The following is a 20913-nucleotide window of genomic DNA, read 5'->3' as shown; positions in this document are numbered from 1 at the left end:
GAGCCATGAGTAGACAGTAGGATGACCACTAGATCCCTAAAGGTCTCCTGCAAGTCCTAGTTGTGGGAAGACATCTTCACTTTCAGACTTTCTGAGGACAGGGGGCCAGTTCAGTAGTGAGCTCCCTGTCATCCAGGGTATGCCAGATGAGGCTGGATGAATTTCGCCTTCTCTTAGGCCTTTGCCTGTGGTCCTGGACCATCCCCGCTCCACACTTTGCTAATCATTAATTACCAGGAGAGCCCCACCTGGGGAAAGGGGCAAGTCCCTAACCATAGGGGGAACAGGGGCTGATTTCCAGGATGACCTTGAACTTGTTTTCCTTGGCCCCAAACTTTCAGCTACTTCCTGTTTGAGCAGGCACAAAATTTCTAGGGCCCCAGCCCTTCCTCCTCCCCCGTGGTGGAATTTCCAGACAAAATGGTGTTCCTAGGGTGGGGGCAGGGCTGGCATTGTTCTCACTCTCAAGGGGAGTTGAGGGGTGACAGGTTGCAGAAGCTACATTTAATTCTCATCTACACAGCCTCAGGAGGCCAGCTATGGGCTGGGTGGGATCTCCAGGAAAAGCCAGTAAGTGCGAGAACCATGACACTGGCATAGCCTGCCCCTCCTCTAGCACCTGCTGTGGCTCCCATGTGTGTTCCAGACTGGGCACAGAAGCTCTGAGTGTCAGTGCCCAGGGGTCCTGAAAGACCACCCAGGCAACTCCATTTTCTAGGAGGGGAAGCTGGGCCTATGAACAGGAGGGGACTTGCTCAAAGGCACACAGCAAAGCAAAGGCATTTATTCATCCATTCATTTCTTCTGCGCCAGCTCTTGCATAGAGGCAGGACTTACATCCTGACCTCCCGACCAGCCCCAGGCTGCTGCTTGAAAGTAAACTGTAGCTCGTTGTCCACATGTCACATGGAGGAAACCCAGGCCCAGAGACGTGAAGTCCCTTGCTCCTGGTTCCCTTCTTTAAAAAAGAAGGTTGGGGGGGCTTCCCTGGTGGCGCAGTGGTTGAGAGTCCGCCTGCCGATGCAGGGTACATGGGTTCATGCCCCGGTCCGGGAAGATCCCACATGCCGCGGAGCGGCTGGGCCCATGAGCCATGGCCGCTGAGCCTGCGCGTCCGGAGCCTGTGCTCCGCAACGGGAGAGGCCACAACAGTGAGAGGCCCGCGTACTGCAAAAAAAAAAAATAATAATAAGGGGGGCTTTGAGCCCAGCGCCCTTCATTCACCTCATTCATCAAATGTTTATTGAGCGCTGCTGTGTACACTAGGGACATGCCTGGGACAGGACTAACAAGGCCCCTGCCCTCATTAAAGTTTGGGGGAAGACAATTAGTGAACAGCAGAATGCACAGATAAGATAGTTTCAGGAAACGATAAGTAGAAGAAAATAAAACAAGGCAGTGGGATAGGGTGTGGGGATTGGGGCAGAGGTACGTGAGATAAGGTGGCCAGGGAGGCCTCAGAGGATGTGATATTTGAGCTGAGGCCTGAATGGAAGGAAGGAGCTGACATCTGAAGGTCTGGGGTAAGTGTGTGAGGTAGAAGAACAGAATATGCAAAGGCCCTGAGGTGGGGCCATGTGTGTCACCTTCAAGGATTAGAAGGGTATCCAGTCTCATCTATAACCGTCTTAGCCAGTGGCTCCTCAAGAAACCTGCTAGGAAACTCTGAATGCTCTCACTGTAGTTCATGGGCATCTAGCCTAGCCCCACCCCTGCAGGCCTGCCTCATGGAGCCAGCCTCTCCTTTCAGTTGCAGAGTGAGGATCAGAGAGGGCTGTGACTTATTCAAAGTCACGCAGCCACACAGCAGCAGAGCTAGGCCTGGAGCCCGGATCCTCTGCCTCCTTGGCCAGGGTTCCCTCATTACCACTTTACTTCTCCCCTTTGGAGGGGCTGTCTGGGCCTCACCCCTACTTGGATCTATCTCCCCATCTCTTCTCCCTGATCTCACCCTTACATACCCCATATAGCCTGCTCCCCAGTCCCTCTCCTCATCCTCTGTTCCAGCCTCACAGTTCTATATGCTGCCCCCAGTATATGCCTTGCTGGTTTCCATCTTTGGGTCTTTGCTCATGCTGCCTGTTCCTCCTCTGCTCTCTACTCAGTCAACTCCTACTTAGCCTTCTAGCTCAGTACCACCTCCAGGCAGTCTTCCAGGATTTCTCCCTCTTCCAAATTCCCTCAGTGCTGACTCCAGATCAGATGGACTTAGCCACTTTTCCCAAACACTGCCACTATCTCTCCCAGTTAGTCTTACTGAGAGCCTGCTCTGGGCCAGTAACTGTGCTGACCAGCTCTGGCTGTTCTGCTCTCAAGGAGCCCACAGGTTCGTGAGGAAATAAATAGGCTGGAGGGGGCAGATGTGAGCCAGTTTGTCCACAGGGCTTTGACTCACTATGCTATCTGACCTTCCACAACCTTACAAAGTGTAAGTATCATCATGCCCACTCCATAGTTGAGGAAACAAGAGGCACAGAGAGGTAAAGGTAGTAAGCTGAGGTCACGCAGCCAAGAAGTGCTGATTCCTCACTCCAAATCCCATACTCTTTCAGCTCCCTGCCAAGATGGAAGCTTCCTAGGAGCTGGCTACTGGGCTGGTTCATCTGTCCTCTTCAGTGGAATCTGTAGGGGTGGAGCGAGACCCCTCCCCCCAGAACCCAGGCCAGTGCCAACCACGAAGTGGTTCACAGATGACCAGGAAGGTCTGCCTGGGAAGGGAGGGGGCTCTCTGACCTCACCCTGGGACCATATGCTACCCCCTCCTGTCGCCCAGTGGGTGTGGAGCTGTCTGGCCCCATCAGCTGGAAGGGGAGGAAGGAGGCTGGAGACCTGGAGCCTCGGCCACAGGCTGGGCTGGGAGAAAGAGGAGCTGTGGGCCCACCTGGAGCTTGGCAGCGTTTCTGGGTCAGGGCAGGAGAGGAAGTACGCAGAGAGAGTCGCTCCAGGCCAGGCCATCTGGGCTGAAATGCCGGCTGCTAGGGTGGGGGTAAAAAGGGGGGTCTGGGGCTCAGCCTGGAGAGTGGATCCCTGCCTCTCCCAGCCACAGGATTGGAGCCCTGAGCTTTGGAGCAGTGGGAGTGGAAGGCTGGGCACCTGTGGCCAGAACGCATCAGGCATCTGGGAGGGGTGGTCCAGGTAACTGAGAGGGAAAGGGGGTCTTGGAATCTCTTTAAGTCCCGAGGTGGACTGACCCCCAACTCTCATGTGTGACCTCGGGGGAGTCCCTCCCTCCCATGGCCTCACTGCCCCATCTGCGGGGAGTGTTGTCGCTCCACCCTGACTGCTGGGGTGGGAGGGGCAATCAGACCCTCCATGTTTGGAGAATTGATGCCAGATCCCGGCTTGCGATGAATTAGGCAGGCTCCTCTGGCCAAGTGGCTGTCCTATAGGGCCCCAGCTTCCATCACCTGCTTTGAAGTTTCCTTCTAAACCTGACCTTTCAGGATTTTAACGACGGGCTGTTGTCATGTATGAGGGAGATATATCCTCTTCTCTGGGCTTCTGGAGGGCAGGAGGTGGTGGTTTGGGACTGGAGGAAGTTTCTAGATCCTGATGGGATCCATGGAGGTGAGTTGGGCAGAGATAACTCGTCTTTATTTAACATGTGAAACCTCAGGCCCAGAGATGGCAAGGGCTTTCTTTGAGTTATGCAGTGCCCAAAGAAACAATGACCCCACCCACTGGCCTTCCACCCTATTAGAGCCCTGCCTCTCCCGAGGGTTCACCCTTAGCCCAGTTTCGGGTGACTTGATTTCAAAAAAACACTCACATTCCCCGAGGCTCTGTCTGTGTGTGTTCCAATGTCCACGCTTGATTGCTTCCCTAGTTCTACCTGTGTTAAGAGGGGCAGGGCCCTCTAAGCCCGGGATCTTCGCTGCCCTGAGTGGGCCATTTTCTGTGACGGATGTCATTAAATTTGTTGATGGCTTTAGGAAGTCCAGGGGCTGGTGGAGGTGGTGGACACCTAGTTGGGCCTCGAGCACTCGAGCTTGACCTCTTGGGCTTGTCTCCACCTTCCGCCATGTCGGAGATCCCCCGCTCCAGCCCTCCCCATCTGAATGAAGGTCCTATACGTGGTCCAACCTCATTCCCGGACGAACAGTGGACACAGGAAGCCGTCATTGCCTGCCAGACAGGCCACCTCCCATGGCAGAGGCCCATGACCTTAACCGTGAATGTCCCACAGCACTCCCACCCACACCCTGCCCAGGGCTCCAGCGACTCAACGCTTGAGACCAGCCTGGGAGGCGGATGTGTGCAGGGCTGCCTAGCTGGGGACTTCCCCTGGTCGCCACTGCCCAGCCTCGTCCCGACAGGAAACCTGACAGGTCTGAGCCCTCCAGACACCCATTGTGTGGAGCCTGGTGGGCTCCGGTGTTTCCCCTGTCAGGACTCCATCCCTTCTTGCCTCCTCCTGTTCCTTGTCAAAGCTGGCTTTTAAGGGAAGTTCCAGGCTGTTGCCCCTCCTCCATCTCTGCATTAAGTCCTGCTCAATCTTAAGACCTTTGCTCTTTCCAGCCTGCCTGAGTTCAAATCCTGACTCCTAGTGCAAGCGGTGTGACCTTAGGGAAATTACTTACCCTCTCTGTGCCCCCAATATTTTCTGTAAAATGAAGGTGGTGACCATCTGCCTCATACGTTAAATGAGGTAATGTGCGTAGATAATGCAGACGGTAAATCCTGAATACAGTTGATTGCTATTAAATCCAAACTTTACCCTCTGACAGCCTTTTCGAGGCCAAACTTGTAACCTTCCTATGTTAGAGGTCTTGGACTCTGTGGTCCCCTCCAGGCGTGAGCATCTCTCCTCCCTGAGTGGAGTCATGTGTTAGATAATGTTCATTATTGCTGTTGTTTTCCTCCTGCACAAAAATGGCCCTTCTGGAAAGGTCAGGCCCTTCTGCTTTGCCCGAAGCTGAAGAAATGGGTGATCTGACTTTACACTGGAGGAAACACTGTCCTGGATGGACAATTTATGGCTTTTCAAGGGTAATTCTGACTCTGTGCTTTTTTTGCTCCTTCCTCACTGACTGTAAACCTAACAGATGTGAGACTGCACTGGCCTGGTCCCCTCCCTGCATCTGACCCCTCCTGACCCAGCCCTGGCCTGGCCTCCGGTTTACCTGGACTTCCAGCCCAACAGGGTGTAATTCTCCTCCCGACCTCGATGCCAATGGTCCTCTGCCTGCAGGGAAATTCTTTGGGTCCATCCCTCTCTGGTCTTCTCCTGTGTCCTCATTGTTCAAATCTAACTGGTCGTGTGTGGCGGGGATGGGGGGTGTCTCTGTTGGGGGCTGAGGCTTCTTTAAAGAGGTGATGTTTGAGCTGGGTCCTGAGGGGTAAGGAGTTCACCAGGTGGGTGCAGAGGAAAAGCGTCATGGCAGCCATCTGGCCATCAGGGCAGAGGCTGGAGCCTTAGGGGGCTGAGAGCAGATAGATCAGGGTGCGTGGAGTGGGCTGGCTGCTTTGTGACAGAGTTTGGTCCTTTTCGGTACTCTGGGAGTTCACCTTTGGGGGCTTTTGAGGGACACTGAAGGTGGTGGTGGGGTCGGGTGGGATCTGATTTAGCTAGTTCCCAGCCCCCTGCCTGGTACTTGCTAAACAGGCATATTTCCAGGCCCCATCCAGACCCACCGAATCAAGAGTCTTGGAGGAACCCCAGAAATACGCATGTTTAATGAGCTGGGGCCATTTGGAGGCTGAGGGGTATGGAGGTAGGGGAGGTGGGAGCTGGGCCTATTCAGGAGACCCTCTGGAGGCAAAACTGAGGTGGGAGAACAAGACCACTGATGGGACTAACCCTCCCTGCAGGGCCCGGGGTTCACAGGTCAGCAGGGCCTGGCCCTTGAAGGGGTCTGTTGCAGGAAGTGGTCGGGGTGGGGTGGGGGACATTTTCAGGTGCCCCTCCTCCAGCCTAGGCAGTCTCCAGAAGGGGGGCTGCTTCTGTTTGAAGGGAGGAGGCCACAGGGGCAGCGGGAGGAGGTGGGTGGCTTGCTCCACAGCGGGATTGGTTCCAGATGCTCTGCTGGGTGTGCAGGGAGCAGCCTTTGTCTGCCTGCCCATCCCAGGGGTCCTGGACCTCCTTTCCTACCTCCCACCCTGTCCCTTTCCTACTCAGTCCTCTAGCTGGTACCGTGGAGATGTTCAGCTTGGGTGATTGGCAATGCCCACCCCATTCGAAGGCCAGAAATGCAAAAGCTTCTTCCTCTTCATTAGCTGACCCTCCCTCCACAAGGCAGATAGGTTAGGGAGTCTGTAACTTCTCCTTGTAGGCGGGGAAACTGAGGCACAGAGAACGACTTGAGAATCCCAAGCATAAACAGAGTCTATGCCAGACCTCTGGAACCCAACTGTGTTTACAGGTGAGATGCTGAGGTCCTGGCTGCTTTCCCTTCCCTCTACACACACTCACCTAAATCTGCTAGTTGGGGGCCTCAGGCTAAGACCACTTGTCCCAGTCTTAATCAGCTGGATCACTTGATCAGTGTCTCGTCTCCTTCATGGAAGGCTAGGACCTGGCCAATCAGGGAGTTCCTGCTTTGGGGAGGAAGCTGGGCCAGGTGAAGTCCAGGCCCTGGGTACAGGATTCATGTCCCCACCCTGAGCTGGACTTCCTAGGAGTCCTCCTCCCCCCAATACTAGTGGGCCTGGCTTTGGAGGTTATTCTTTCTGGAAGTGCCAAGGTGTGGGTAGGTGGCTGCGGGAGCCCCAGCTGAACTGGGAGGCTCTGAACTGGGTTCCTGTGTTCTGGAGGAGGCTTGCTAAGAGGGCCCACAGCTTGCCTCTGGATGGAGGAATTGGGTACTACTTTTCCCAGGGGCCTCTGCACTTGTCAAAGAGGCTCCTGGTGATGTCTGCTACTGAAAATGAGCTAGAGCAATGCTTAACCCAAAGGAGGCTAATGGGGTCCTTGCAGGCCCTGTGGTTTTCCATCTTCCCCAGGGATTGGCCAGAGGTCTGGGGAGAGGGGCAAGGGGAGTTGATAGCTTCTGACAACCCAGACTGGGTTTGGAGGAGCAATACCCCTCCTGCCCCTCCCCCCTAGTCCTGGGAAGGCGCCTGGCTTCCAGCTGTGATCCAGGCTTCTGACCTGGGGGCCCTCCCCTCTGGCTGAGGGAGCAAGGGAGGGGGTCCCCTTTGTGAGGTGCAAAACCTGGTCTGGATTCTTGCCGACTGCCCCGCCCCCTCCAGGGCCGCACCTTTTCAGCTGTGCTGGAGGAGGACATCCAGACTCCCTCAGGACCCGCACGTGACTCTCCCACCAACACATCCTTAAGACTACTTGTCAGAGCCCTGGCTAAGACCCTTTGCCTCTGCCGCTGAGGCAAGTCAGACCTCCTGTCAGGGCCTCAGTTTCCCCTTCTGTACTTGAAGGGATGGAACTGAGGCAGGTGGTTGTCAGAATAATTTAAAAAATAAATGCCGCTGCAGAGGCTGGCGGGTAGAGAGAGATACCGCGGCCAATGGCCAGGGTGGTCGGGGAAGGCTGGAGGAAGTGGGCTCTAGAGCAACAGACTTTGGCCAGGCAGAGGAAAGTCAGCAGGAGGCCAGTCCCTGCTGGGAGTAGAGTAAAGGGGAGTGAGAAGTAGGGGGGACGGGGGAGTGGAGGTGAGGCTGGGAGGTAGTTTGATTGACGATACATCGCTGGAGACTAAAATACCAAAGAAGATTCTCTGGACTTGGGGCTTTTGGACTCTGGGAGCCATGGATGGTTCTTGAGCTGGGGGGGGGGGTGGTGCGTGACTCGGAGAAAGCTTTCAGCAGGACGCAATAGAGGGAGCTGGCACCCTCCCTTCTCTAGTCTCGGTTTCCTCTCCCTACAGTGGGGAGAGTACTGCCCTGCCCGCAGCCCTTCTAGAACTGCTGTAAATGCCCAGCGGGAGGGAGACCTCACAGCATCGGAGGTGTTTCATTTGGAGGAGGGTTTAGATAAAAAGGGCAAAAAGTTCTGAATTGGCGAAGACCCGAGGGATACATAGGTGTTCACTGTGTTCCCTCTACTTTTTCTGTGCTTGAAATATACACCCTAATTGTAAATATTACAAAAGTAACATGCGTATCAAACGGGACGATTTTTTAAAGAACAGGCGAGTATCCTGCGTGAAAGAGAAGTCTTTCTACCTGGCGGGGCGGGGGGCGTGCTGGACGGTGTGTTTGCGGATCGACACGCAGCCCAGTGAGCTTGGGGCGGAAACCGGCCCTGTGGCACCGGCCTCATTCGGACCCTAATCGAGGGTTCCCGGTTCGGAAGCACGGTTGCCCTCCTGGTCGCCTTGCCTGCGCCCTGCCCAGTGCCAGGGAGCGCCCACACGCGGGTGTGCACTGTCTATACCCGCCGGCGGGGTGGGACGCCGCGTGCGCCCGGAGCTCGGGCTCTCAGGCGCGAGGGGGAGGGCGGTGGCCGTCCTGGGGACCTGCCTGGGGTCCCGGGCACTCCGGCCCGCCTGGCCTGGCCGACTCCAGGCCGGGATTTCTCCCGCACTGACTTTCCGGGCCCGTGCCAGTCCGGCCTCCCGGTCCCCGGCCCCCGTGGCGGGGCCGGCTGCTCCGGGGAGGCGGGAGGAGGAGGAGGAGTTTGCGCGACTTTGTGGGGCAGCCTCGGCCTCGGCGGCGGCCGCAGCGGCACGCGGGAGAACGCGAGGACGCCCGCCGGGCCGGCCGGAGCGGGCGATGGGGCCCGTGTGAGCGCGCCCAGGCCCGGCCCGGTGCCCGGCGGGCGGCAGCATGTCCGCGGGCGGCGCCAGGAAGAGCACCGGGAGGCCCTCCTACTACTACCGGCTGCTGAGGCGGCCCCGGCTGCAGCGACAGAGGAGCCGCTCTCGCAGCCGGACCCGGCCCGCCAGGGGTAGGCGTCACCCCGACCCCTGACCCCTGACCCCAGGCCCTCCCTAGCGCCGGATCACCGCCTGATGACCCGGGATGCCCGCGACCCTGGGTCCTCCTGCTGTCTATTTACCCCGGACCCTCTCAGCCCCCCCTTCTGGTTGCCCGGAACTGTGTCTGCTTGTTTCCCACTCCCTCAGCTTCTCCTCAACCTCCACCCTGGTGGGGAAACTGAGGCTCCGGTGTCTCCTCTTGCCAAGTGCAGGCAAAGGGGAGATCGCAGTTCAGCTTCTTTCTTCCCCCTCTCACTTTTGACCACCGTGCCTCAGTTTACTCAGCAGCGGTGGCGTCATCATCCTGAGCGACCTGGCTTTCCTCCCCGTGCCTGCACTGCCCTGGCCTCTCAGCTTACCTCCCCCCAACTCCCTCTTCGCTTCTCTGGGACTTAAGTGGACTGCCCCGCCTCTTGGGTGGAGGGGCACGTGGGTGGACCTCAGGGGGTCCTATCCCAGGGGTCCTTGGCTCCACCGGAGTGGTGGCGGGTAACATCTGTCCAGGACGTCTCTGAGTGGGTGGGCGCCACCTCCTTTGAAATGAGTTTCTCTCTTTTCAAGGCCAGGAGGCAGGACCCGGAGGGGGAGGTGCAGGCAGCATTTTCTTTTTCCAGTAACAGGATCCACAGCTGGAAAGGCGTGTGATCCAGGGGGCTGGGTGGGGGCCGGGACTTCCTTCCATGGCTGGGTAGGAGGTGGGGGGAGGCCCCCTGGAAGGAGGAGGGCTTCGAAGGGGCCCTGGGGAGGCTGGAGTCCCTGGCAAAGGCTCAGGCCCACTGACGCGCCCGTGGGTGGGAAAGAGGAAGGGGCTTGGGAGTACCTAGTGGGCACCTGGGCTGGGTTTACACCATCAGGTTATCTTCGGAATCTGGAAGGCTGGCCCGGTGCCCAGCCTGACCCAGAGGGGTTTGAGCAAATCTGTGCTTGGAATCTGGTCAAATACTCACCCCTCCGGGCACTGGTTATGTGGCCTGGGCCCTGTAGTTGTCCCTGAGCCTCAGTTTTCTCGTCAGTATGAGGATAAGTGAGGCGGGCAGGCAGTATGCGTTCATTTGCTTCTCCCAGAATGGGGAAGACTTTTCCCACAGTCAGGGCTGAACAACAATGTACAGGGCTTCCTCAGGAAGTGGTGAGTTCCTGAAGTAGTGAGTTCCCTGTTCGTGGGAGGGTTCAAGCTGAGGTTGGGAATGCACACGTGTGTGTGCTGGGAGTTCAGTCTTTAAGGGTCTCCCAAGGCCTATGATCTCTTCCCCCTTGCCTTCCTTGAAAAGGCCTCTGGCTACTGCCTCCCTCCAGGCTTGGCCTGAGCGATCAGAGATCTGGGCTCAAGCACTGTGACTTTGGGCAAGTCTTTTACCTTTTCTGAGTCTCAGTTTCTTGAGCTGTAAAAGGGGGCTAGTAGTATTGATACATGGAAGATTCCGTGAGGAAATGGGTTCAGGTTGTGACAAATGGGAGCTGTACAGATGGCCAGTTAAGCTCAGGTCACCATGAGTCCTCCCGTACTCACCCCACCCCTGCTCGATGCCCTGTGTGACCTTCCCTTCACTCTTCACCTCAGCCCAGCTCCATCCCTGCGGGCACAGAGAGGACCCGAAGTCCCCCTCCCGCTCAGCTGACTGGGCCAGAGACAATCAATACATGTCTGGCCATCGCCTGAGCCCCAGCTCCCAGGCTCGCCTGTGCAGGAGTCACTGCTTTGTGTCCCAGCCTCAAAGGAGCACCCAGCCTGCAGGGAGGGGGGAGGAGACTGTCCCTGAACATAAGTTACATCTGGGGAAATCAGGGAGAGCTTCACAGAGTAGGTGACATTTGGACTGGGTCTCACCAGATGGGTAGAGTTTCCTTTGGCAGAGGGAGTGGTTGAATCAAATCAGAGTTCAAGCCCCCTCTCTGCACAAAGGCATCCTTTGGCCAGTTACCTCTCCAAACCTCAGTGGCCTTGTCTGGTAAGTGGGGGTGGTGATGGCAGGGTTGTTTAAAGACTGAGAGCAAAGGCATGGAAAGGTGCAAGCCCGCGCTGCCAGGGACTTGGGCCACAGTTGAGTGTGAGCTATGGATGTCCTTACTCTGGACAGAGCAGCAGCTGTGCAAAGACAGGGAGTTGGAAAACCTCTTGGGTGTGTGGGCAGAGTTCATCCCGGGGTGGCAGAGGGCCTGGGTTGGTGGAGGGGAATAGCGGGGAGCAGTAGTTTGGGCCTGATAAAGGCCCTTGAGTGATGGGGAGCCATGGGTGGGGGCTGGGAGCTGCCTGGCAGGGTGAGAGGTTGGGGGCAGCTAGAGCATCACTGCCCTTCCTCCACTAAACTCCCAGATCCCTGACTCTGCCTCCAGGGCTGCCCCTCCTCCTGAGGGCAGCACACCCCCGCCCCAGAGGTGGTAACTCATGCTGGGGGAGCCACCCCGAGGCCTTGAGCTCGTCCTTTCTGACCTCACGCCTCAGTCTCCCCATCTGCAGTGGGGCTTGGTCCCATGAGGGTGACATCATCAGATCCTCAAGGAGGTGGTGGTACCCAGCATCCCAGCCCTGATTGGGCCCTTGCTCCACACCCATTCTGGCCTCTGCCACAAGCAAGGAAGGACAATGACCGAGAACGCAGGCGTGTTTGTTCAGAAACAGGAAAGTGCAGGGAAGAACTGGCTGGTGGTGGGGACGTGCAGCTGGCCCAGCCAGGGAGAGGGTTGTGACCAGACTGCCACCTCTCTGAGGAAGCTCCCTGCCCACCACCCCTACTGTCCCTCTGGAGTGGTGGGAGGGGGCTCGCTGCAGACACGAGACTAAGACTGTTCCTGGTGGGGCCACCAGTGAGGGACAGTGTCTGCAGTCCCCCAGGTGTGACCGAAGCAGGGCAGTAAGCAAGCCTCTTCCCTTCTCTGCGCCCTGAGTTCTCCATCTGAAAAACGGGCAGAGCAAATCTGTTGTTGGTAGAGGGGGGCACGAAGTTTGACGATGGCCAAAGGCAGCGTGGGAACAGTGACGTTTGCATGGCAAGTGTCATCTGGCCATTTTGCGTCGCGCCTTGTGCCCCTGGGTCCGCTTGAAGGCTGGGCGTGGCCCATGAATTCGAGGGGGTCCTCACCAGCCAGGGTACCTCCCCACCTACCCCCACCAAGGTCAAGAAAAGCTTTGTCTGTCTGTCTGACCTACCTGTACCCCCAGGGCTGCTGGGGAAATACAAGTTTTCTTCTTGCCCTGGATAAAGTCCACCCATTCATTCAACTAGCAAACACGTCTTGAGCACCTACTATGTGCTGGGCATAGGGGCACATGGGGATGAACTGCATAGGCTCCCAGCTCTTGACAAGCCCCCAGTTGGTTGGGGAGGCTGGCTTGTTGAGCTGCCCTGGGGCACAGAGCCCTTTTGGGGGTACAGGGCCCTTTTGGGGGTACAGGGCAGTGGTTAGTGGGAAACGGACTCTAGTCCCAGCTCGATCATGAGCTGGTTATGTGATTCTGGCACATCCCAGGGCCTCAGTTTCCCCATCTGTCAGTTGGGGCTAATCCTGTCCTGCTGCCTCACATGTTGGGAGACCTCTTGGAATGCCCATCCCTGTACTCAGGGGAGGTTTTGATTCTTTTCTTCGTGTTTTCATCTGAGTTTTTCCTGGGGTCCAGGCACATGCCAGGCCCTGCCTGGGCGCTGCAGACTTGGCCTGTGTTTTCTCCTTAGATGGTCAGTTCCTTCTCCACGCCCACACATACCCTATTGCGTGGCCCTGTGTCATGGCTGCTGTGTGGTCCCACTTCCCCTCCACCTGGGTGTCTTTCCTTCCGAGGTATGCTGGAGTCTGTGTGAGGGACCTCAGGAGGGGGCTCCCAGGAGCGCTCCAGCATCCCCTGAGGAATGTCCTGGGCAGGAGGTGCCCAGGAGGACTAGGGCTGACCTCCTGAGGTGGGGGTCACCTCCCAGGACTTCGAAGTTGGCAGCTGAGTGATTTAACCCCTGACGTCCTGAGTGGGGGGCACTGAGGCACAGAGGGGCCACCTTCACAGAGCGGGGTATGGAACCCAGGGCTTCTGGCCCCCAGGAAGATGGCAACATGGTCGGGGAGGGTGCTGATTTGCCATGGCTGCTTCCTAACTGGGAGCGATGGCTAGGGAAGGGCCTGGGTGCCACCATAGGGAAGGGCGGGTGCTGGGACCTCTCCATGGGGACCCTGGCTTCAGGGAGACCCGCTGAGAGGCCCCTGGGCAGCAGCTTGGGGCCCCAGAGGCTGGACAAGCCTGAGAACAGCCCTGAGGGTGGGGGCTGGTTGTACCTTGTGGTCCCCCCAGTCTTTAAATGTCCTTCCAAGAGCCCAAGGCTGAGACCTCTGAAATTGTACGTATACTTTTTTCTGCCTTGTTTCCTCCTCTGTTCCTGCTGAGACACCATCTCTCCTTTGGGGATTGGCTCCAGCTTCTCCAGGCCTTTACATAACTAGGTAGTGGAGCCTCACTCCTTCCCACGACGTGTAACGAAGTTCAAATGGCCTCTGTTTGCCGAATGCCTGCTCGGTGTTGGCAGTGAGCTTAACTCTGTGTTTGCCTTATTGAATGCTCACAGCAGCGCTGGAGATGGATACTGGCATAATTCCCATTTTAGAGGTGAGGAAACTGTGTCCCAGAGAGTGGGAGCCTTGTCCAGCGTCACGCAGCTAAGGAACGGTGGAGCCCAGCTCTGCCCTACTCCACATCCTGGGCTTGTGAACACACCACCTCGCTATCCCCTGGGCAGGCGGATCCTTCTGAGGTTCGGCCTTGCCTTTGATAAGGCCACCTCCTCCTTCTATCTGATTTGCATGGTCAGCAACTCTACTGAGTGTTCACAGCCATCCGCTTCCACAATCCTGACCGTAATTCAGGAGGGAGGCAGGGGAATGACCCCACTGGCATCTGAGGTGGGGAGGGTCCATCCTCCTCGATGAGCCCTCTGTCTGCCTGGGATGACTCAGGCCATCCCTCAGGCCCAGGCTCTCCCCCGGCCCCCACCCTTGTATCCTGCTCCCATTCATGCCTACCAGCCGTGTCCTCCTTTCCCGGGGCAGGTCACAGGTCTTACAGACTCAGCCCTGTTTTTCCACCAAGTTCCTTTGTGCTGAGGGTTCGGCATCCCGTGTTGTGAGGTCCCTGGAGACCAGCAGGCAGCTTGAGGCCCACTTCCCAGAGCTGTGTAGGTCCTGGAGGGTTGCCGGAGGCCCAAGTTCATCTGCTAGAATGTCAGCTTCTTGGTCTTTGTGTTTCTGGCGCATCCTCGTCCCTTTAATAACAAGGAAGGTAATCGCTTCCTTTTACCCAGCTGACTGTGTGCCAGGCCCTGTGTCAAGAGCTTCACCTGACTATCTCGTATCTCCTTTTACCTTTCCAACCCTCCTAGGAGGTAGGGGTCATTACCATCAATTCCCTTTGCCAGGTGAGGAAACTGAGCTCAGGGTGTGGAGGAAGAGGCAAGGTTCAACCCGAGGCCACCGTACTCCCAAGCTCATGCCTAGAAGCACGCTTCAAAGGGTCAGGTCTGGAGCTCTGATTCCTGGGCGCTCTTTCTCTGCCCCGTTGCGTTCTGTACTTCCTGAAACCTGGTGGCACAAGGACAGGCCCGGAGCCTGCTTTGCTCACCTGCTGATGCGGGGAGGTTGGAGGGATTGACCTGTGTGGCCCTGGGAGCTAACTGTTCCCCTTGACAGTTGGAGAAACTGAAGCCCAGAGGACCAAGGCCACTTTCCTGAGGTATGTAAAGACGTTAAGGAGAGATCCAGGTCTGGAATCCACAGCCCTTTGCATCCTATTTTGGTGTTGATTTTGTTTGTTGCTTCTCCTAATGTTAGCCCAGATCGGGACACTGAGGCAGCTGGGCTCCTTGCTGGGTCTTCTTGGCGGGAGGGAATAGGGGTTGAATTCCTGTGTAACTTGATACAAATGTGCTCACATCCCCGACCGCATACGTGTTTTGCTTCGAAATGACACGCAGCCTCTTGACTATTTTTAAAAGAAAAGCAATGGCTGTGATATTTCCCCTGCACCTTCCTCTCGAGGCCACTTGGTTAAATGTCAGGAAAGGGAGAGTATTTCCTGGTCAGGAACGTTAGGAGCTTGCTGGGAGCTGAAGTTTTGTTTTCTGTTAAGTAGGTGTTTGGGGAATCGGTTCCCAGCCCTCCTCCGCCCCCCACCCGCCGTTCCCTGGGAAGGTTGTGTTTGACAGTTGCTGGGAGGAGGGATTTGAGAGGGAACAGCCGAGATGCCCGCGCGTGGAGTGGCAGGGTAGTTATTTTTAGCCAGCCCGATCCAGTAGAGACATTTCAGCATTTGTTCAATATTTAATTATCCATCTGAAACTGGCCCATGTGGCCTTGAGTTTGGAAGTGGCTGTCTGTGCTGTGGTTTCCTCTGATTGCATAAATAAGGAAGGGAGGAGAAGCGCAATAGCCCTCCGAATAATACTAATAAAAAAATAAAAAGAGTAGACTCAGTACTCAGCAAAAACAGGCTTGGTTTCACAGTCTAGACAGACCACCTGTACGTTAGTAGGAAAGATGAGCCCGTGAGGGTGCCTAGCACGCCCTTGGAAATGCAGCCCTGCTTCGTCTGTGACTCTCAGACTCCACAGCTGCCTGGGTTTTATTGGGGATGGGTTTCCCCCGCTCCACCAGGTTCCTGTGTTGACCTTGACAGCTGCCAGGTACCCGAGAGGAGGTTTGGGGATTTTGCTTTTGGAAGTCTTGTTAGCTTTTATTTCCCTCCTCTCTTCTCCCCGACAGACAGGGTAGCACTGTCGGCATCTGGGCTGTGTTACTTCTTTTTTCTTGGCCCTTAGGGGTGATGTGTTGACACGGCTGTGAAATGGAAAAGGCAAAGCACAGGGAGGACGATGTGACTGCTGTGAGGCTCAGCCCGCTCTCCTAAAGCCTCTGGTGGATGAGGGAGCAGAGCGGAGGGGAAGAGAGTGGGGCTAGAGGGAGCCAGGCAGCCAGGGATGGGGCTCCTTTTGGTGTCCTGCTTGGCTTGGGGACTGTAGAACTTGGGTTTAAAGGTTGGAAACCAATAAATTGGCAATCTGGGATAGTCTTCTGGAAAAGGGGTTTTCTATCCATTTATCCCTCTATCCTGGGGACTGAGTTTGGGTCAGGTGTGTGGCCAGGGCGGGAGTCCTTCTGACTGCACCATAAATGCTGGTGACCTCAGGCAAGTCACTAAACATCTCTGGGCTCAGAAGCACTTTGAACAAGTAGATGTGAAACAACATAGGGTATCATTATAGGCGGGGTGAGTTGTCATTATCTGTTCATCCAAAGCCTGAGGGGTTAATTGCAGCTCTATTAGGGCTGATCTAGAAATAAAATGTGATGCTTGTGGGGATCGGAGCCATCCAGATGGCTCCTTGGCATTCCCGTCCCCCAGAGGCTGCTACAAGTGTCACTTGTACTTGTTCAGAGCAGCAGAGCTTTAGTGAGCCACCTACTGTTTGCAAGCCCGTGCCAGGGGCTGCCGTGGAGTATACAGTCAGCCCCCACCCCCAGGGAGCCGGGCTTATGGGGAAGGTAGTCCTGTAAGCGGGTTGGCAGATGGTGTGACTGGAAGGGTAGGCAGGGCCTTGGATGGTGAACCACGAGGTTGGAACTCCCCCTGGCAGGCCACACAGAATCAAAGGGAGAATTTTGAAAATAACAGTCATTATAATAGCACCGACTTCCATTTTCTGAGCACTTAACACAGTGTAGGCGCCTTTCTAAGTCCTTTGCGTGCATCATTTCATTAAGTCCTCATCCTCACAGATAATTGTATCAGCTCCATTTTGCAGATGAGAAAACTGAGGCTCAGACTGGTGAATTGACCTCCTCCACGTCACCCAGCTACTGAGTGGCAGCGTTCAGGATGTTTCATTCTCACTGTACTTGCCAGAACTGCAATTTAGGAAAATGATTTTAAGCAACCAGCAAGCTAGACTGATGTGGTCCGGGGAGCAGAGAGAGTGGGTATCAGTGATCACAGGTGACTATGTTGGCCGTCCTGTTGCAAGAGGCAATGGGTTTGAGCGGGGAGAGAGAGAGGTCAGGGGTCGTCCTCACAGCGAGAGGGGTGGGAGCTGGTGATGGGATAGGCCCAGGCAAGTGGGGAGGGTTTGGGGTGAGGGGGCAGCAGAGCTGTGGGCATGGCTGACAGGCCTGCTCTGACTCTTGATGCTGCAGGGGCGGGAGTGGGGCACCAGACTGGGCAGGGGGTGCCTTTGGGGAGTAGCTTCAGGAAAGTGGTGGAAAGGTACTAGAGGCTGCAGGAGGTCAAATGGTTGAGGGGTGAGGGTGGCGGGCAGAACTGGACATTGCTGGAGAAGCTGGGTGGCTATGGAGGTCTGAGGGAAGCCTGGGTTTCCCATTAACTGTCTGTGTGGTCACTGTTCCCCCTGGTGTCTAGGGAGCTGTTCAAAGCTACATGTTAGCAGCAAGCAGGTTGGGGCCCTGAGGGCCCTTCTGCGGCATCAGCGGCAGCCTCTGAGCCCTCCTGGGACAGGACCTCGGGCTTCAGAAAACCAGGGGTGCAGCCCTCCGGTCCCACCCGCAGAGGGAGCGCCATCTGCAGAGGGAGGGGCCAGTTTAAGGAGTGGGGAGCAGGGGGGCTGGGTGCTGGGGCAGCCCTTCATGGGGATGTTATGGAAGAGGCTCCTGGGTCACTGGTGGTCCCCAGGGGAGACCACCAGCTATGGGCCAAATCACTCCATCTCCTCTTTTTTTTAAAGAATAGAATGTTTATGTTAGTGTTTTTCCCCTTCTCCCCCAACCCCTAGGATTACAAAAGTGATAAAGTAATAAATATCCATTATGCAAGAGAAGAAAATAAAAAATAACCTTTAATTCTAGCCCCCAGTGGTAAGCTCTGGGAGCATTTGGAAGGTGATTTCCAGGCTTCTTCCTTCTTGAAGTTTTTGAAAATTCTAAAATATTTGAAAGTATAAAAAGTGTAGAAAATAACATTACAGACACCCAGGTACTCACCTCTCAGATTTAGCAAATGTTAGGATTGCCACGATTGCTTCTCTTTTCTTCTTTTTTTCTTTTTCTTTTTCTTAGAAATAAAGTGATTCAGGTAGAGCAGGGGGTCGGCAAAGTACAGCTCACAGGCCAAATCCCACCTGTTTTCATATAGCCCACCGCCTGTTTTCGTATGACCTGCAAGCTAAGAATAGCATTTACATTTTTCAAGGGTTGAAACAAAAATCAAAAGAGGAATAATGTTTTTTTTTTTTTTTTTTTTTTTAGGAATAATGTTTTATAACGTGAAAATGATCGGAAATTCAACTTTTCCGTGTCTATAAGTAAAGTTTATTGGAACACAGCCCCACTTATTCATATTGTCTGTGGCTGTTTACATGTTACCTTGACAGGGTTAAGTAGTTGAGACAAACCTAGAATATTTGCTCTCTGGCCCTTTATGAAAAAAATGTGCTGACCCCTGAGATATAGCTAAAGCCTCCTACGCTCTCCCCAAGGATAACCAGACTCCCGAAGGCGGTGCATGTCCTGCCCACGTGTGCTTTTACTACATTTGCAAATGCTTCAAAATGTGTAGTATTGCATTGTGGGTTTCAAAAATGGGTACAGGGAAATTGCACACGGTGGAGAAGAGCAAACGCATGTCTCCACGCTAGGACTTCCTTATATCCTGAATTCCAGCAGCACAGATAAATGGCAGCTCTCTGCCGGGCCTGGAATAGGCCCTGGGGCTACAGAGTCACAGGAGAAAACTCAGGAGGAAAAATGGAGAAGGTCACACTTCAGGCTAAATTTCCTAGAAATCCTCAGAAAGCAAAGGAGCAAAAAGGGACTCAGGGACGAGAGAACCCTTCAGGCCAGGTAATTAATCCTTGGAGTGACCGGGAAACCCAGAGTTTTGGGAAGGCTGGGGATTCTTTGAAAGTGAGGTGTGTGTCAGGATGAGGAATAGGAAGTATGGATGGTCAAAGGCAATTGTTTGTTTTTTAAAGATTTAAAAAAATTTTTGGCTGCGTTGGGTCTTCGTTGCTGCGCGCCGGCTTTCTCTAGTTGCGGCGAGCGGGGGCTGCTCGTTGTTGCGGTGGGCGGGCTTCTCATTGCGGTGGCTTCTCTTTGCTGCGGAGCACGGGCTCTAGGCGTGCGGGCTTAGTAGTTGTGGCTCGCGGGGTCTAGAGCGCAGGCTTAGTAGCTGTGGCGCACGGGCTTAGTTGCTCCGCGGCATGTGGGATCTTCCCGGACCAGGGCTCAAACCTGTGTCCCCTGCATTGGCAGGCGGATTCTTAACCACTGCGCCACCAGGAAAGTCCCAAAGGCAATTGTTAAGGGACTCAAGTAGAGGGGCTTAGAGAAGAGCCGGTGACAGTGTCTATAGATGCTGAAAGTTTGCAACACTTACACTGGACTGTTATTCATGAGGCCAGCCGGGAACTAAGGGGTGAACACTAGTGCTGTCCTTTTGGGAGGCCCTACCCAGAATCCTGAGACAGAGCTGGGAGGCACATCTTCTCAGTGCTTCCCTCCCACCTTCTGAGAACCAGGAGCCTGACCCCTCCACGTCCCCTCTGAGGCGTTCTTGTGCCCCCACCAAATGCTCTACATTGAGGATTCCCAGGGTGGGGAGGTGCCCTGGACCCCAGCCCTCCACAGTCATTTCCATGCCTCTCTCCCAGCAGACCTCACCCCCGAAACAGTGGGCAACCTCCAGTGACTCTGAACCATGTCCTGAACTTAAAGACAACTTGAACTCTGATCCTGATTCCTTTTGAGAGATAGCAGGTTATCGCAGTTCCATAGGTTCAAGACTTCTTCCCTTCCCCACCCCCAACATCAGGGGACCAAAACATGCAGTTGAATGAGGCATCCCTTATCGCTTTCTGCCGTGTAGCGGGGCTGGGATGGCACCTGGAGATGTAGAGAGAGGCAGGGCAGGGAGGACACTCGGCCTTCCGGGGGACTTGGGACCTGTTATCCTCTCACTCATCTCTCCATGGAGGCGCTTTCCCATCCTGGGGCAGCCCTTCGATTCAGAGCTCGCCAGGCTCGAATCCTGCCTTCTGCGTTTCTTAGCCGAGTGGTCGTGGTCCTTTCAGTTGATGTTTCTGAACTTCAGTTTCTTCCTGTTAAAGTTGGAGCTGATGTTTCCTACTTTAGGAGTCAGCTTGAGGATAAATATACACATACCGTGCAGTCCCTGTCTCTCTTAGATCTGTTTCTCCACATTTCCTGGTGGTCCATCTTTATTACATACAAATATCCAGTTGTTCTGCTGCTAAATTTGTTGAAAAAACGATCTTTTCCACCACCAATTTATCTTTGTACTTTTTTCGAAAAATCGATCGACCACATATATGTGGGACTATGTCTGGACTCTTTATTCTGTTCCATTGATCTATATGTCTATCCTTTTGCTAATATCACGCTATCTTGATGACTTTAGTTACATTTCAAGACTATAAAGTATGTCTTGAAACCAAGTCATATCAGTCCCCCAACCTGTTTCTGCTTTCTCCAGATTGGTTGGCTCTTTTAGATCCTTTGCTTTGCCATCTAAATGTAAAATTGAGCCTGCCAGTGTCTTTAAAACGCCTGTAGGATTTTGACTAGAATTGCATTGAATCTATAGATCAGTTTGGGGAGAAATGCCATCTTTTTTTTTTTTTTTTTTTTTCGCGGTACGCGGGCCTCTCACTGTTGCGGAGCACAGGCTCCGGACGCGCAGGCTCAGCCGCTCCGCGGCATGTGGGATCCTCCCAGACCGGAGCACGAACCCGTGTCCCCAGCATCGGCAGGCAGACTCTCAACCACTGTGCCACCGGGGAAGCCCGAGAAATGCCATCTTAACAAGACTGAGTCTTCCCAATCCTTCAAAGTGGTGTATCTTTCTGTTTATTTAGATTTTCTTTAATGTCTCTCTCAGCAATATTTTTAAAGTTATTAGCCTTGTACTTGTTTTGTTAAATTTATTCCTAAGTATTTTTGATACTCTTTGTTAATAACTCTGAAGGGAGGAGATTTTACCCTACTTGCTGACTAGCGACCTAGCCTGGTAGAGTTTCCTGGGTGCCGGCAGAAGACA

At 54.8% G+C, this 20913-nt stretch overlaps 1 protein-coding gene across 13 annotated transcripts in view; it reads left to right on the top strand.

Annotated features, from left to right (window-relative positions):
* The window catches only part of DAB2IP (DAB2 interacting protein), a 195111-nt gene that overhangs the window by 59388 nt on the left and 114810 nt on the right, over positions 1–20913 (top strand). For 3 of the 13 annotated variants that reach the window (XR_004350518.1, XM_032636264.1, XM_032636261.1), the window contains exon 1: positions 8745–8845. The exons of 5 other annotated variants lie outside the window; for them this stretch is intronic. The gene's annotated coding sequence lies outside the window, so the exon portion shown is untranslated. Of the gene's footprint in view, positions 1–8743; positions 8846–20913 lie in introns of those variants that run through there. 5 more of the 13 variants (XM_032636265.1, XM_032636262.1, XM_032636272.1 and 2 more) reach the window with 2 other exon arrangements.

The sequence above is a fragment of the Phocoena sinus genome, chromosome 6 (genome assembly GCF_008692025.1).
Source record: "Phocoena sinus isolate mPhoSin1 chromosome 6, mPhoSin1.pri, whole genome shotgun sequence".
In the NCBI taxonomy this organism is placed as follows: Eukaryota; Metazoa; Chordata; class Mammalia; order Artiodactyla; family Phocoenidae; genus Phocoena; species Phocoena sinus.
This window is presented reverse-complemented; position numbering and strand designations above follow the sequence as displayed.